Genomic DNA, 16,408 nt, shown 5'->3' on the forward strand with positions numbered 1-16,408 from the left:
TATCTGGATACATTCTTTCTGATTTGGGGGGAAATATTTTTATGCAAACAAATGTGTTAAGAAATATGATCTTTGATTATGTTTTTAGACATATAAAACCATACACGGGTTCACAACTTCCCATATCTCAAAGTCTGAAGACCCTGTCACCATCTTAGCCTTCTAACACAACCTTCTAATTTTCTATAGCAATAATTTATAAGGAAAAACATATGGGACCACAGAAGAAATTCTGAATAATTAACAGGGTGAAAACCTTTTAATATCTCTTTACAATCATAATGGATGATTCTTTTATATTCTGACAGCTGTATTTTGGGAGGCCAAACAACTTCAATTACATGGGCATGTTTTCCTAGATTTCAAAGATAAGTAAGCCCCCTCCTAAAATTTATCAAGCTTGGCTTCTGTTCATTGATACCAAGATGTATGTAGAGTTTTCCTCAGTAAGTTCTACCAAATAAAAAGGGACTATAATATCTGGCTTATCCAAAGCCTTGTGATTCTCAGAATAGAATGTAGTAATAGGGGCAGAGGCAGAGAGAGGTGCTAGAATCAGGACAGCATTCACCATTCCCTCTTCTACCCAGTGAGAAGCTGAGCTCTGAGCAAGACAATGAAGTCATGTGTAGGCAGGTGCTGTATGTACTATAAGCACATAAATATGTACTATTCTACCTGTAATTTACAAAGACCATGATCCTTCTTGGTGAACACTGACCTTAGCTTTGACTCTTGTCAGCAAAAAATAAACACACACACACACACACACACACACACACACACACACTGAACATTTCCCAATCTAATTGTTTACCCAGCATGTGGAAGAGTCTGTGCTGTTCATATCCTGGAAATAATTCCTATCACAACAGAGCGCAGAAAAAATGTTTCATGTATAGCAGAAGCCACAACTGCTTTAATATTTAGCAGTGGTTTTCAGGTATTCTAGTCACTTGCTAAGTTTCTGACCCTTTGGTTTGCTTTCCTCATTGGTGGTTGTGTATTCTGTTGCTCTGAGTTCTTGTCTTGCTAGCTTGCATGTCAATTTCTTTGAAAATTCTGAGCATGTTAAAATTTAATCTATCTGAAAATACTGTGGCTTTTCTGGCTCATGGGCCAAATAAGACATTCAACCTCAGCCAAATCCTTGGATAACGTGTAGGGTTTCTCTATGAAAGCTACCCTAACTAGTTAGGTAAGTAATACAAGATATGCATTTCACACATGATTTATATTGGGTGATAGACCAGCAAAGCTTACTTGCTGAAACTAAGTTTTCTCATGAATATTTATTGTCATTTGTTTATGAGCAAACCATATCATCCAAGTTTACCTAAAATAACTCTAAGCTTAAGCTATTTATTGCAAGTGGGCCATAAATGGGTTTACTTTGTAGGGATTTTCAATTACCTTTGCCTTGAGACTTCAAAGGGTTCAACACATTTTCTAAGAAAATCTTAACCCTGTGTTGGATACTCATAAATACCTCAAAACATAGGTGGGATGACCACAATTTTCTTGAAAAATGTAATATCCTTGCTGATCTTGTCAGTTTTCTCCTTTGCATCAGGGGATATTGTTTTCTCAAGTAGATGGGATCTGGAATTAAGAAAGCATCCTCCCTTTGGTACTAAACATGGCTATACTCCTAGTAAGTATGATCATTTTCATTTTTTTAATGTTTGTTTATTTTTGAGAGATAAAGAGAGAAAAAGAGTGAGAGCAGGGAGGGGAAAAGAGAGAGGGAGACACAGAATGTGAAGCAGGCTCCAGGCTCTGAGCTGTCAGCACAGAGTCCAATGCGGGGCTGGAACCCACAAACCACAAGATCATGACCTGAGCCAGAGTTGGACACTCAACCAACTGAGCCACGCAGGTGCCCCAAGTATGATCCTTTTCAAAAGTAAACTACAAGTCTCATTTTTTAAGTGGGACTAGGCCTGTGACAAATTTACTTGAAAATCTTCTAAGACCTTGACAAACCCCTTGTACTGGAAAAGCTGGATGCTGTGCTAGCATTTCTGAGTCCTCACTTTGTTATAAGTCACCTCTCTCTGATCCAAAGCTAAGTAATTTCTCAGGGACCTCATATTGTGTGTTTCAGAACAAATCTAGATGTTGACATCAACGAGTTCAGATAAGACTAGCACTTAACTTGCAAACTTGGAGAGTGCAATGTTACGGGTTGAATTATGTACCCTGTTCACAAATTCACTTATTGAAGTCCTAACCCTCAGTGCCTTGGAATGTGTAGCATTATTTGGAAATTGGGTAGTTGCAGATGAAGTCATTAGGGTAGGACCTAATCCAACAAGCCTAGTGTCCCTAAAAAAGGTGACATTTGTACACAAAGGCAGAGACACTAGGAGAAGATGAAGGCAGACATCAACTGATGCTTCTGCAAGCCAAGAAATGCCAAAGATTATGAGAAAACCACCGGCAACCAGAGGAGAGGCATGGAACAGTCTCCCTCACAGGCTTCAGGAAGAACCAACAGGGCCAACACCTTGATGTCAGACTTCCAGTGTCTAGAACTACAAGAAAATACATTTCTGTTGCTCAGTTTGTGGTACTTTGTTATGACAGACTTAGAAAACTAATATATGAGATTTAGGGTTAATACTTCTGCAAGGTAAATTTCATAACCTTAACCCAAATACTCCACATTCCTATTTGTGTCCTGGAACGTTTGGGCCACAAAAGCAACACCTAATATGCAGACTTTTCTTCTAATTATGCATATATATACATATATATATATATATATATATATATGTATATATATACACACACACACATATATATATAGTATACTGCTTAGGTATAAATATAGAAAAAACAATAGTATGATTTATTCTTAAAATTAATTATGGAGACCAAAGTTGATATGAGTTCCTGACTATGAAAACAGGTGATGTTTTAGAATTGACTTCATAGCAGGAATCATTTGATCTATACATCTCCCTGCCTTTTAATGTCACTCTCTACATTAACCTTAGATCTGATATTTGAAGTGGCCGGAACAAATAGACTGTAATGATCATGTCAGAGAGGAAGGAACTTGGCTCTGCTATTATGTATTTATTTATTTTTTTTTTCAGTGCATATTGGTCTGACTTATTCTCAAGAAACTGTGTTGTAGTATTACATACAGGACACCAAGTTTTATATAGACATTCATCTAGTTTGTAGAAAATGTATCCAAGATCTCAAGGAGAACACGCTATTCTTTTTACTAAAGGGTCATTTCACTGGCATGTGTTTCTGTAGAATAAAATTAATGTAAATTGAATTGCATTAAATTTTCCTCACCCCAAAACAAATGAGCAACCAAATCTATAGGTGCTTCTTATCTGTTTCATCTGTTCTGGAAAAGAAAATTCCATCTCCAAGTATTGACTTGATCCTTCTACTGAAACGCTAAAGCTCTACCTACACTATTCCCAAGATAGCTATTTATAAATGATCATCACATTTTCCGCATTAAGTCTAGTTGTGGGGTCAGAGTTCTTAACATAGTGAACTATGGAGCTTCTACGAAATGCTGAATTGGTTTATGACTTGAAACATGTTTGTCACCCTTGCTTTTTGGTATCATAATTGGTATTTCACAGAGGTAACTATTTGAGAAGACTTGAAGTCAGTGTCTAAAATATTGTACATGCAGGTTTATAGTTATTTTGAATTTGACATGTGTACGTATACAAGTTTTATAGATTAGATAAATACACACATTTACAAATATGTATATTACAATTATAAATAAAAACTTTACATGCTATCAGTTTTCAGATTTTATGCAGCATATGGATGAAACTTATTTTTTTCCCCCATGAAGGAGCCAGGCTCATAGCTTCAACCTAATCTCATTTGAAACTTCTCTTCCTGTCACTTTTGATCTAGATGAGCCACTGCTTTTCTTTTCCCAGTCCAGCCCATGCACTGTTCTAATTCATGAGATGTTACTTCCCACTGATCATGTTTTTGGTTAGTCCATATATTTGGGCTGAAGTTCTAATTGGAGTTTATTCTAGGCCTTTGTCTACAATTTCTCAAACTTAGGGGTTTTACATACAAAGCATCGTTCACCACTGTATTCTTTATCTATTTGGAGTAGCAACATATGCCAAAAATTTTCATCTTAACACACATTTATTACTTCACACAGTTCCTGGGGATCAGGAATCTGGGAATGGCCTAGCCAGGTGGTTCTGGCTCCAAGTCTCCTATGAGGATACAGTCAGGCTATGGTCTCTCCATAGCAATGCTCACAGCATGGCAGCTTGCTCATCCCAGAATGAGTGAGCTCTGTTTAACACTCCCTCCAGGTGATTATGCTGTGCACTCAGCTGTGATAGCCACTGACCTAAATGACCCTTTGGAAGATACACACTCATTAAAAATTCTCACTTAGCTTTCTATTGGGGAGAATCACTCTTCCCTTGGTATTCCAGTACTTTTGGAAATGTCCATTTCCTTTAGTCTCCTATAGGGTCAGGAATAAATGAAGCTCTCCTCTACCCTCAGTCTTGTTTTATCTCTTGGATATTGCACAATTCCTTGAGAATGCAGGAATTTAGGAGGGGTAGGTACACCAACTCTCACAAATGTCCTGCACCATTTGTTCCAAAATGCCTCTCTAAGCAACAGGAGGAGTTTTTATTTATTTATTTTTTTGGCTACCCAAACCTACTCAGTGTGACTAAAAAATACTTCTCCTTCCCTCCTTTCCAAATTCAAGACCTTTTAACTCCTGCTTTACTTCTGGTGCTTCATTATACACAACTCCCTTCTGCAGAGAATTTGGAGCTTAGAAGCCTTTAAACTTTCTGCTTAATGCCTTCCTTAACCTGTGCTCTGCAGCAGTTCAAACCCAACTGAAGGGAGGTTACACCATAGTTAAGTGCTTCAACAAACAGCACGGGCATGGACTTATCCAGCTATTAGTGGAGGACAGGGATAGAGTATTTTAGGATGCAATTTTGTTCTCCCATAAATGGAGGCCAAATCCTCAAATAAGAATTTTCTGTTTCAAACTTCCATTTCTCTGTGATTAAGTTTTGAGACTCTGCTACTCAGGAACAAAATGCTTTTAAATTTAACCTACTCTCAGGGCAATGTTCCTCTTAATGATAAATGGGCATGTTTCAAGCTGGGAGGTTAAAAGGTGAGGAAAGGCTAAACTAAAACCACCCTCACAGTACAGTGTTTCACTGTATGATAAATGGCACTGTTTCAGCTTGAGGGGATGAAAGATCTTACATTTGCTTTGAAGCACAGAGATATCCAAGGGCTCACTAAAACTGATTGTAGATGTTTCCACAGAAGTAGGGGTAAATGGCTGAGTACAAGCTACTATTACACTGAGAAAAATGGCATTAATTTTTCTTTGCCTCTGAAAAACACATTTGTGTTGCCTAGGAAATCATTTATGTTGCTGTCCATAGGAGAAAATTCAAAAATATATAACAATTAAAAGTTTTAATCATTAAAATTTTTTTCACAGAAAATTAAAAAAAAAAAAAAAAAAAAAACCAGGACAAGAGTCAACCAAAACCAGCAATTTCCTACTGTCCAAAAGCTTACACTTTTGAGCATTTATAACTTGAAACATACCTCAAAGAACTTTCCCCTATTTTGGTCAAACACAGCATATCCATAAGAAAAGAAATTATTCCATAATTTGTTGATCTGATTCTTGGGTCCACAGAAGAGCTTACAAATATAAAGATGGCTTGATTTTAGAAAAGGAGAGACAAGAATAAGGACATGAGCGATCATTTGAATATATTCAGGGGTCATGATGTCCCCTTTCACATATGAACTTTCATTCAAAGGTTGCTCACATGAGGATTATTTTTCCATTTCTTCTAAAGAACTTTCCACAATTAGCCTAACTTCACTTGCAAATGACTGAAATTATTAGAGAGAGTAGAGCACATAGAGTCAGTACTGTCCTTAAAAAGGCTACTACCATTTTAAATGACAGTATGAATTATTTAGAGATTCTAAACAAACTAAAATTTAAAGAAATAGCTCTGCCTCACATACCTAGACTCTTGCTGCATGAATAAATACAACGACTTTGTTTCTTTTTGAAACTTTTTGTTTTATGTTATCTAGTTCTTACCTTACTTATCTAGTTCTTACCTTAGTTTAAAAAAAAAATTCCTATCACCCAAGTTTCTCTTTCCTGGTTCATTGGGCTGACCACTACTTCCAGGGCATCATGACCTCCTGCCATAGCCCACTACCAAAGGTACACATTTAAAATCAGCCATTTTTCCTGGCCTACTATATCTTTGAAGACTAAAAATAAGAGAAAGAAGGACAAGGAAACTTAAATTGCCTTGCCCATCAATTTCCAGTCATGATGCAACCCCCACAGCACTGTCACAGAGGCAAACCCTCTGCATTCTGACAGAAACCCCACCTGGAGTCCAAATTGGATTGCTGCTTCAATACTCCCACTGCCATGTTGCACCCTGCAGTATCGATGGCTGTCTGAATTAGACCTGAGCTTGCTGTGCCTTTATAATATGGTGTCATAGCCTGTCCACGGAGCCTGGTGAGTTCTTCCAAATCTAGCCTTAACTTTACCACTTCAGGAAAGCTCAATTTGCTATATAATCAGAGCATCTCTCCACTCTTCTAGAATAAATTGGTCTTAATTTCTTTTTTGTTGTCAGGTGGGTACTGAGTTTCACATAATTGTGTTAAATCCTTCGCAAGTAGTTCAATATGTCTCTGGCTGATTTTTTCCTTTTCCTTTTTCCTCTTCTCTTTGCTTCCCTCCACTCCTCTCCCTATTCTCCTTCTCCCTCCCTTCTCCTTTCTTTCCCTTTTCTTTTCTCACATGTAAGGTGAACCAGGGCGGGTGGTGGCAGAATAGTGAAAAAAAAACACAGTTCTTATTGGAGTTTAAAATATTTCTTACTCTATTAAGAACGATAAGAGAAAGAAAGACAGTGTAGTGGTGGCCTTTGACTTTTCCTAACATTCATTTATTTCTATGCTAATTATCTGATCAAGACTTCTCATCTAAGTTAGAAAATGAACATGCAATGGGAATACTTTATAATATTGCAGGCTCTGCTAATGACCAAGCCCCTGCTAAAAGAAATATCTGCATTTATATAAAATACATATGTGTGCATGTGTGTGTTTGTATATATACACATACATATATCCATATATATGAGACTAGATACATATTTGTTTTCCTTTTCATCCTGTAATATACCCTATGATGTTCTGTGATATGCTGGGGAAATCCCTCCATAGAAATGAGGGCTTCATTGCCCAGGAGCTGAAAGTGTGGTCTGGAAGCCTCGAACTCCTAGCTACCTTTTGGAATTGTTTGGCTGAGGAAAGTTGCCTCCCCCGAGGCAAGAGCCCACCTCTAGTGATGGACCGTGCTCAAAGAATAGTCAATGTCTTTGAGGCAAAAAAGTCTGCCTCCTCACCCTCTCAGGAGGGAATCTGAAAGACAATTTGGGTTTAAGGGTTGCTATAGTGTAAGCGCTGACAGTAAGGCAACAACCACTCCTGCAAAGACACCTATCTCCAAAAAGCACATTGCCAGCCACAAAACTGTATAAAGAGACAGGCTACCCATGCACCACCACTCTAACTCCCAGGCTTCTTTCTTTCAGAAATCTTGGTTGGTTTCTATAACTGACCATTTGGGCTGCTTGTTTTTTGTCTTCCTGTGGTTTAAATTCTGGCACTTATGTTTTAAATGCACAAATAAAGAAACCCTAGCCCCTCCCCCTGGACCTCAGTACAGGTAGACCACCAGGCCTGGGGCTCTCTAGTTCTCTCTACCCACAACTTTGTTGTGTGACCCCAGATGTGTAATTTCTAGGTCCTGTAAGTAATAAATGCTTCCCCCCCCCCCGCCAAAGTTTCCTGCTGGTTATTGCTGAGGGAGTCTTGCAATGATAAGAACCACAAGGGTTGGCCCTGCCACAACATTACTTCTGGACCAGAGGAGACTCTGGCACAAAACAATTGCTTATTGGTGAGGCCCATCTTCTCTCCTTGAGCAGTCCTGATCCCTTCTCATCCCTTCCCTTCTCAGGTGATTACTCCAGAAGCACCCCTAATAAACTTCCTGCATGCTATTCTTTCCCTCAGAATCTGCTCCCCACAGAAACTATGCTGTTACCCACTTCATTTCTTTATGGTTTAAAATACTTAAAGAGTAACATTATTAAACCTTGCAAACTGGGGCCTCCATTTTTTATTCAGGAAGAGCTCAGCTAGGATAATAGAAGCATTACAACTCCATTTACGTGAAAATCAATTAGGAAACAGGTATTAAAGAATGAAAAAGAAAAAAAAAAACATGTGGGGTCTGCTCCAAATATAATGTATAATGCAACATTAGCCATGTCATTGTAATCCAGCTCGGGAAATAGTGAATTGCTAGACTGGGTAGCTGCCAACAACAGACTGGGTAGTTATTCCAAAAGAGAACAGATGTCCATATAGGACCCGAGTCTCTTTTTGTGTCACATGTCCCTGTTCAATTCAGCTACTCAGGGAATAAAAATAATCCTCGGGCTTGAATTTTTATGCAATGCTTTTGTTCCAAGGAGATTCAACAGTTCATGCATTCAGATAATAATGCAAATAAAAATAAAATAGTAACATTTATTGAAAAGTTACTGTCAATTAGATTATCTTAGTTATTGGACTCTAAGAGCAATTCTCTAAGCTTTTCTGAGAGGCTATACTTCTCTCCATATGACATATCAGCAAGCTGAGGCACAGAGACACCAAGCAATTTGCTGAGTTGCCTAGCTAAGAAGTGACAGACCCCAGAGCCAAGTTTATTTGATGGCACAGCCTCCAGTTATGTTCTGCTTATCAAACAGGGTGAAGCACCACTTGTGTAAAGATGCCGAATGAAATCTCTTCACAGACAAAAGGGGGATCAACTTTCCTGTCTCCTATCAAAAACTGGCTAGTTCATGTTCCAATAATTTTAAAACATTGAGAAAGAAAGAAAAGATTCGATTGGGAATCGGGTGGTCTTTTCATACATGTTTGTGACCAGATTCCCACCTTTGTGCATCATCTCTTACCTCCACGTCCCCCTCATCAGTCCAAACCTCCTATTTCCTCTAATTCTGTTTCAAGTACCACTTGTTCCAGGAATTTATTCTGGATGGTTCCACTCTCCAAAGATTGACTGATAATTTAAACTCACTACCATCTGCCAATCTCAAATTGAGGTTCATTTCGAACATATTATATTCTAGAGGCTGTTACAAACATTATCTCCTTTAATCAACACAAAATAATTTGAAGCATGGGTATTGCTATTATTTCCATTTACAACCAAAGGAATGGAGACATAGAGAATACGTAACAGATTTGGTCATTCACAAGTAACTGGTGCAACCTGGTTTTGAATGCATGGTCTGACTCAAGCACTGTTGCTTTGGCTTAAATTTCCCATTTTCCCCTTGATTAACTATCTTTTTAAAATTATATATTTGTGCATTTTCTTACTTAAATAATACTTTAAATTATAAGTTAAACTAAGATTCATGTATACAGATTTTGTCTTTCAAACACTAGCTTAAGTTCCCTTCATGAGGTCAATGAAGAATTAGGTATTAGGTCTATTTCTTCTCCTGTTCACTCACTGGACCTCACAAGCTTCACTAGTAGAAAAATAGCCAGCAGAACCCATCAAGGTTAGACTGGCTAGAACTTGCTTCTTGGACACTTTCAGAAATTTCCCAATGGATGGAAATGTGATTCTTAGCATGCTTGTAAGTCAAAGGTATACATAAGTCAAAAGTGTTTTTATTAAAAATATTTGCTTTATCTCTTTTTTTTTTTGTTCTGGTTTTAAAGTTTGTTTATTTATTTATAAGATAGAGACAGAGAGAGTGAATGAAGGTGGGGCAGAGAGAGAGGGAGAGAGAAAGAATCTCAAGCAGGCTATGCACTGTCAGTGCTGCTGAACTCACAAACCATGAGATCATGACCTGAGCCGAAATCAAGAGTTGGATGGTTAACCGACTGAGCCACCCAGGTGCCCCTGGCTTTCTCTCTTCATAAATCATATTATCTACTTCTTCACTGGATAGAGGGGAAAATGGGCAGTAGCCCAACTCCTCTTATGTCCACCTTTCCCCAATACTGTGGTCATCCTCGCACACCCTCAAGGTGATTATCTTCCTGGCAACACTCTAATCAAACTCACTGTCCCAAGTGAGTTCAAACTCAATCATAAACGAGTCATGGAATTCAATTAATTAAAGTGAGACCACTGAAGGTGTGCTATATTTAACTTATAAAACAAAGCTTCTTTGGTGAATTTCAAACCTCAATGAGTCATATGGGTAATATATTTTGAAGAACAGTCAACTGACTTCATTCATTTTGGTCTACGCTTAACTTTAGATATGATCAAAGTGACGTAAAGGATAAAAGGAGTATTTTTGTCTTTGCCTTCTGTTTTCTCTGCAATTTAGTGATAGATATTGTTCTTGAGTCCTGGAAGGTCTCACATGTCATAGGAAACTGAGATTATATTTATGCTTATCAATATTCAACTGGCTATTTCAACACAAACCCAAGTGGCATATAATGCAACACACTCTGTTTCCCTGAAACACCATGGATACAGCTCAGAAATCAATCAAACTGTATTTAATTATTCACTATAACATCTTTTAGTAGAAAATCAGATGTCGAGTTTTTACTAGGTTTGACTCCTTTCTGCCTTGTTAGGACTTGGGCTTTCTGTAGAAGACAAATCAACATAGCCAGAAGTTATGAGAAAAACACAATCTTTTGTTTTTGGAAAGATCGATAGTCACAAATCCTAATCAGAACATGTGCAATTTTGGACCAAACTGCATAGGAGCTTGTCTCCTACAAGCATATCTCCCTGCCTTCGTACTTTTGTTCTGTTTTTCTATTCAAGTAAGGACATAATTTAACAGCTGGAGTATTCTCTATTCCTTTTTTCCCTTAAGGGGAAAAAACCCAGGGCTGTTCAATAAAATTGACACAGAAACTTTGAGGACCCCACTGAGTACATGCAATTCTATGTACCAGTTGCCTTTCAAAAGATAAAGCCCATATTACAAAGATATTTCTTTTTCAATTAAAAACAAATTTATGGGGCACCTGGGTTGCTCAGTTGGTTAAGTGTCTGACCTTGGCTCAGGTCATGATCTCACGATTTGTGGGTTTGAGCCCCCATGTCTGGCTCTGGACTGACAGCTCAAAGCCTGGAGCCTGCTTTGGATCCTGTGTCTCCTTCTCTCTCTCTCTGCCCCTCCCCCACTTGTGCTCTGTCTCTTTCTCTCAAAGATAAATAAACATTAAAAACAAATTTAAAAAAAGAAAAAAAAAACAAATTTAATTCTCTTTTATTCTTTTTCTCCGGTGTGTTGTACCTGTATTTGTAAATGCTCAAGTCTTTGCTTTTAAAAGCTAACAAACGGTTTCCTTCTGAGCAATGCCAAATTTGATGCTATGGAAAGAAGAGAATCATTGTCAGGTATTGGTAGGCTACAAATGAATTTGTTTTAGCTGAATTGGGAAGATGGGAAGTCACAGTTAAACTTCGTAGGCCTCTGAGGCCCTATTTCTCAAACTTGCAGGTGCACAAGAATCATCTGGATGGCCTGCTTAAGGCAGATTTCTGGGACAAACCCCAGAGTTTCCAGTGGTTGTGATGCAGCCTGAGAATCTGCATTCCTCACAGGTTCACACATGATACTCATATGATTGTACTAGGGACCCCACTCTGAAGACCACTGCTTGTGAGCATCCTGTTTGCAGACAGGCATATATATTGCTTGTCTCAGTATAGTTTTCCAAAAAGATGACTTCTAACATATATCACTTGGAAGATTTTATGTAAAGTTATTTTCTCAGGCTACTCTAAAAAAAATAAAACTGGAAACTCTGGCAGCATGGCGGGGCACACTCACGCATGATAAGAATCTTCCAGAATTAAGGAATGGGGTGGGTATGGGGAGGAGGACAGTGATGAGCATTTCAAAACCATAGATCTTGAAAAGTCCAGGGCAGCTGAGTATGCCGGGAATATCATCCAAGAAGTCCATTCAGCAAGAATGTGCATTTCTTTAAAAGACAAAGCCTTTGTTGGAACCATAATTTCTATGAAGTAGAAACAGTTATCACATTATTGAGTAGCGGGGGAGGGCTATAATTTGACATTGTTTTTAGCAGTTGTCTGAGAAGCAGCTAATACAGTTTTCATGGCATCTTTTAGCAACTCCCTTTTGATGAGATGTATCCTTGCTAGTTAATCTGGTCTACTTGTCTTTAATTTCTAGTGTTCTAAGTTTCCCACATTCTGATATGCAGACAATATTCATCGTCATTTATTTCTAAATACTTCAAAATTTCCTTTTTGATTTCTCACTTTAAATTTAATTTACTTTTTAACCTATGGGTTATTTAAGAGTGTGAACTTTCGAAGTAAATCTATCATCTATCCATCTAAAACTATAATAAAATACATGAAATTATCTTTTGATTATTGGTTCTAATTATTTACATTGTGTTCAGAAAATATATATAATACAGATTAATGAAGAATATATTATTACACAATTAATTAGAATAAATTGAGATTTGTCATGTGGAATTCATAAGGTTGATTTTTATAAATGTTTTATATATGATCATCAAAGGAAGGATTATTACATATTTGTTGCTTTAAGGGTTCAATATACATCTCTTGGATCATCTCTTGGATACATCTCTTGGATCAGTTTTTCTCTACTTGTGTTAATGTCTCCCACTATGAGTGTGATAGAGAGATATTAAAGGGATATCCTTTAACTAGTTAAAGGATATCCCTTTAATATCTCTTAATTTTGCTCCACTCAGTTGCTCCCACACCAGGAACAAATAGTCTTTTAACTTTTATTGCCATAGATTTGTTTTGTTTGATTTTGAATATTTTAAAATTGTAGCTAGACAGTATGTACTTTTTTGTGTTCCAGTCTTTTTTGACTAAAAACATCTTTGGAAGTCATCTGTATGACAGTCATCTGTATGCATTTTTCATTGCTGTGTAGTATTCCACAGCATAAACATATCACAATTATTTATCATCCTCTTGTGGACAGACATGTGGATTTTCCAGTGTTAGGCTATCAAAATAATATTCTTACATTTATTGGTCAGTGCTTAGCTTCTTTTATCTACCTAGTATGTACTCTGAGGAAAGCTAAATGTTGACTTTGCTAATGTTTTTGCTATTACTAAATTTATGGACTTCAAAATTTTCAGTGAAGGTTTTCCTTCACAACCTGTTAGTCACTCACTGAAAAGGTATCAAAAATGTAGCATATACATGACACTAGAAATCTGAAATCAGTTAGGTCCTTTACATCCCGAATATATAGAATACATAGTACATGTGTGGAGTACTGTAACTCAATAATTAAAATTCATGGCAAACTCAAAAAAGTTCTAAGATAGGAGGAGATAAATACCAATTGGTAAGATTCACCTTAGTGGGGTGAATAAAAAAGAGACTTCAACTAGAATTGAAAATTAGTCTAGGGATTGTGTTGAGAATGAGTTATGATTTAGGTTATAAGATATTGGACAGCACAGAAATACTTAATTCAGAAGAATTAACATAAATAAAGGCATCCATGTTGAGGTATTTTTATATTATATGCTATTCTATGTATAAATATTTTGTACTTTTTATATGTTAAGTCACTATGTAAAATACAAGGGTTGTAGAACTTTTAGCATTATTTTGAAAAATCAGTGCATGAAATTGGGAGATCGATTCCTTCAGTAGTTTGCCTAAAATGGAAATGAAAATGGTATGAAAGACATTATTTGGAAGTAAAACTGCACTATAGATTCTCTCCAGACACAGAAAAACCCAAATTTCTCATTTGTCATTATGACTGGTACTTTTGAAAAAAATGTATTTTTGTGCTTAAATTATTTCCCTCTAAAAACAGAGATAGTAACTCACTGTGTTCTGGTATCTTTGCTTGATTAAGTACTCACTACAGGTTTGTAGGAAAATATTAATGAGCATAAATGATGTGATTGTAATTTTAGTCCAAAGAAAGATTAAACTGAACAAACCTAGCATGGTACGTTGATACATGGTGCCATTAACTGGCATCACTTGACAAGAATCTAGCAAGGAAAGAAGACCTGTTTACCAGATACAAAAAATTAAGTTACGGTTCTGATGGTGGCAATGACTGTTTTAGTCAGATAGTGACATGTGAAGGGCAGCAAGTGACCAGTGTAATCATGCTAGATGCTTCTGTAGACATAGTCATACATTTTTATCTGGGCGGAATGACTGAGTTGTATTTACTGCTGCCTTGTTTTCCGATTAATCTATTCAAGATAGACTCCCTTCAAAATCCAGTATTTAAAACAATTAAAATGCAAATGGTTGAAAATCCTGGTTGAATTGTCTGTGGTGAAAAATGAGGAAACATTCTTTCTTTCTTCCTTTTTTTTTAAAGACAGTATTGTTTTAGCAGTACTGGTTTAGAACAAAATTGAGAGAAGCTTATATACCTTCTGCCTCCACACATGCACAGCTTCTCCTATTATCAGCATCACTCACCAGAGTGGTACAACTTTTACCTACGTCGATAAATCATAATCACCCAAAGTCCACAGTTTACATTACGGTTCACTCTTGGTGTTGTCTGTTCTGTGGTTTTAGAAAAAAGTATAATGACATATATACATCACTGTAATATCATACAAAGCATTTTTATTGTCCTAAAAATCCTCTGTGCTCTATTAATCTCTCCTCCCCTTTCACCACTTGGAAATCACTGATCTTACCGTCTCCATAGATTTCTGGAATATTATGAAGTTGGAATCATGAAGTGTGTGAAGTCTCCTCCATATCTTTTCATGGCTTGAAAACTCACTGCTTTTTAATGCTTAATAATATTCCATCATTTGAGCATACCACAGTCTATTTATCTATTCATCTACTGATGGGCATCTTGGTTTCTTCTAAGTTTTGACAATCATGAATAATGTTGCTTATAGCTTCTGTGCATAAGTTTTCAACTCTTCTGGGCAAATACCAAGGAGTTGGACCATATTGCAAGAGTATGCTTAGTTTTATATGAAACCTCCAAAGTGTCATCCAAGGTTGCTATACCATTTTATATTCCAACAAGCAACGTATGAGAGTTCCTTTTGCTCTATATCCTCATCAGCCTGTGGTGCTGTCAGTGTTCAATATGTTGACCATTCCAACGTGTGTGCAGTGGTATCTCATTGTTGCTTTAATCTGAACTTCCGTGATAATGTATAATGTGGAACCTTTTTTCACATGCTTATTTGCCATCTGTGTATCTTTGATGAGGTGTCTGTTAAGGCCTTTGGCCTATTTTTTAATGAGGCTTTTTTCTTACTGTGGGGCTTTAAGAGCTCTTTGTATATATATATCCTTTATCAAATATGTTCTTACAAATATTTTCTTCCAGTCTGTGACTTGTCTTCTAATTTTCTTGATATTGTCTTGAGCAAACCAGAAGTTTTTAATTTTAATGAAGTCCCACTTATCAATTATTTCTTTCATGGATGTGTCTTTGTTGCTGTATCTAAAAAGGCATCATTATACCCAAGGTCATCTGTATTTTCTTCTGTGTTATCTTCCAGGAATTTGAAAGCTTTGCATTTTACATTTAAGTCTACGATGCATTTGAGTTAATTTTTGTGAAGGGAGCAAATTCTGTGTCTAAATGCATTTTTTTTTTTTTTTTGGTGCATGTGAATGTCCAGTTGTTCCAGTACCATTTATTGAAAAGACTATCTTTGTTCCATTATATTGCCTTTGTTCCTTTAAAAAAATGTTTATTTATTTGGAGAGAGAGAGAGAGAGAGAGAGAGAGAGAGAGAGAGAGAGAATATTCCAAGCAGGCTCTGTGCTTTCAGCACAGAGTCTTACGTGGGCTTAAACTCATGAACCGGGAGATCATGACTTGAGCTGAAACGAAGAGTTGAACACTTAACCGACTGAGCCACCCAATCACCCCAAACCTTTGCTCCTTTTTAAAAGAATAAGATTCTAAAGAATACATATACACACATACACATATACTTTCTCTATTCTGCCCATTGATCTATTTGTCCATTTTTCACCAATACCACACTCTTTTGGTTACTATGGCTTTATAGTAAGTCTTGAAGTTAGGTAGCATCAGTCCTCCAACTTTCTTCTTCATTATTGTGTTGGTCATTCTGGATCTTTTACTCTCCATATAAATCTTAGAATCAGTTTGTCAATATCAGCAAAATAAGTTGCTGGGATTTTGACTGGAATTGATTCGAATCAATAAATCAAGTTTGGAAGAAGTGACATCTTGGCAACACTGAGTCT

Source organism: Panthera onca, chromosome A3, assembly GCF_046562875.1.
Source record: "Panthera onca isolate mPanOnc1 chromosome A3, mPanOnc1 haplotype 2, whole genome shotgun sequence".
Classification (NCBI taxonomy): domain Eukaryota; kingdom Metazoa; phylum Chordata; class Mammalia; order Carnivora; family Felidae; genus Panthera; species Panthera onca.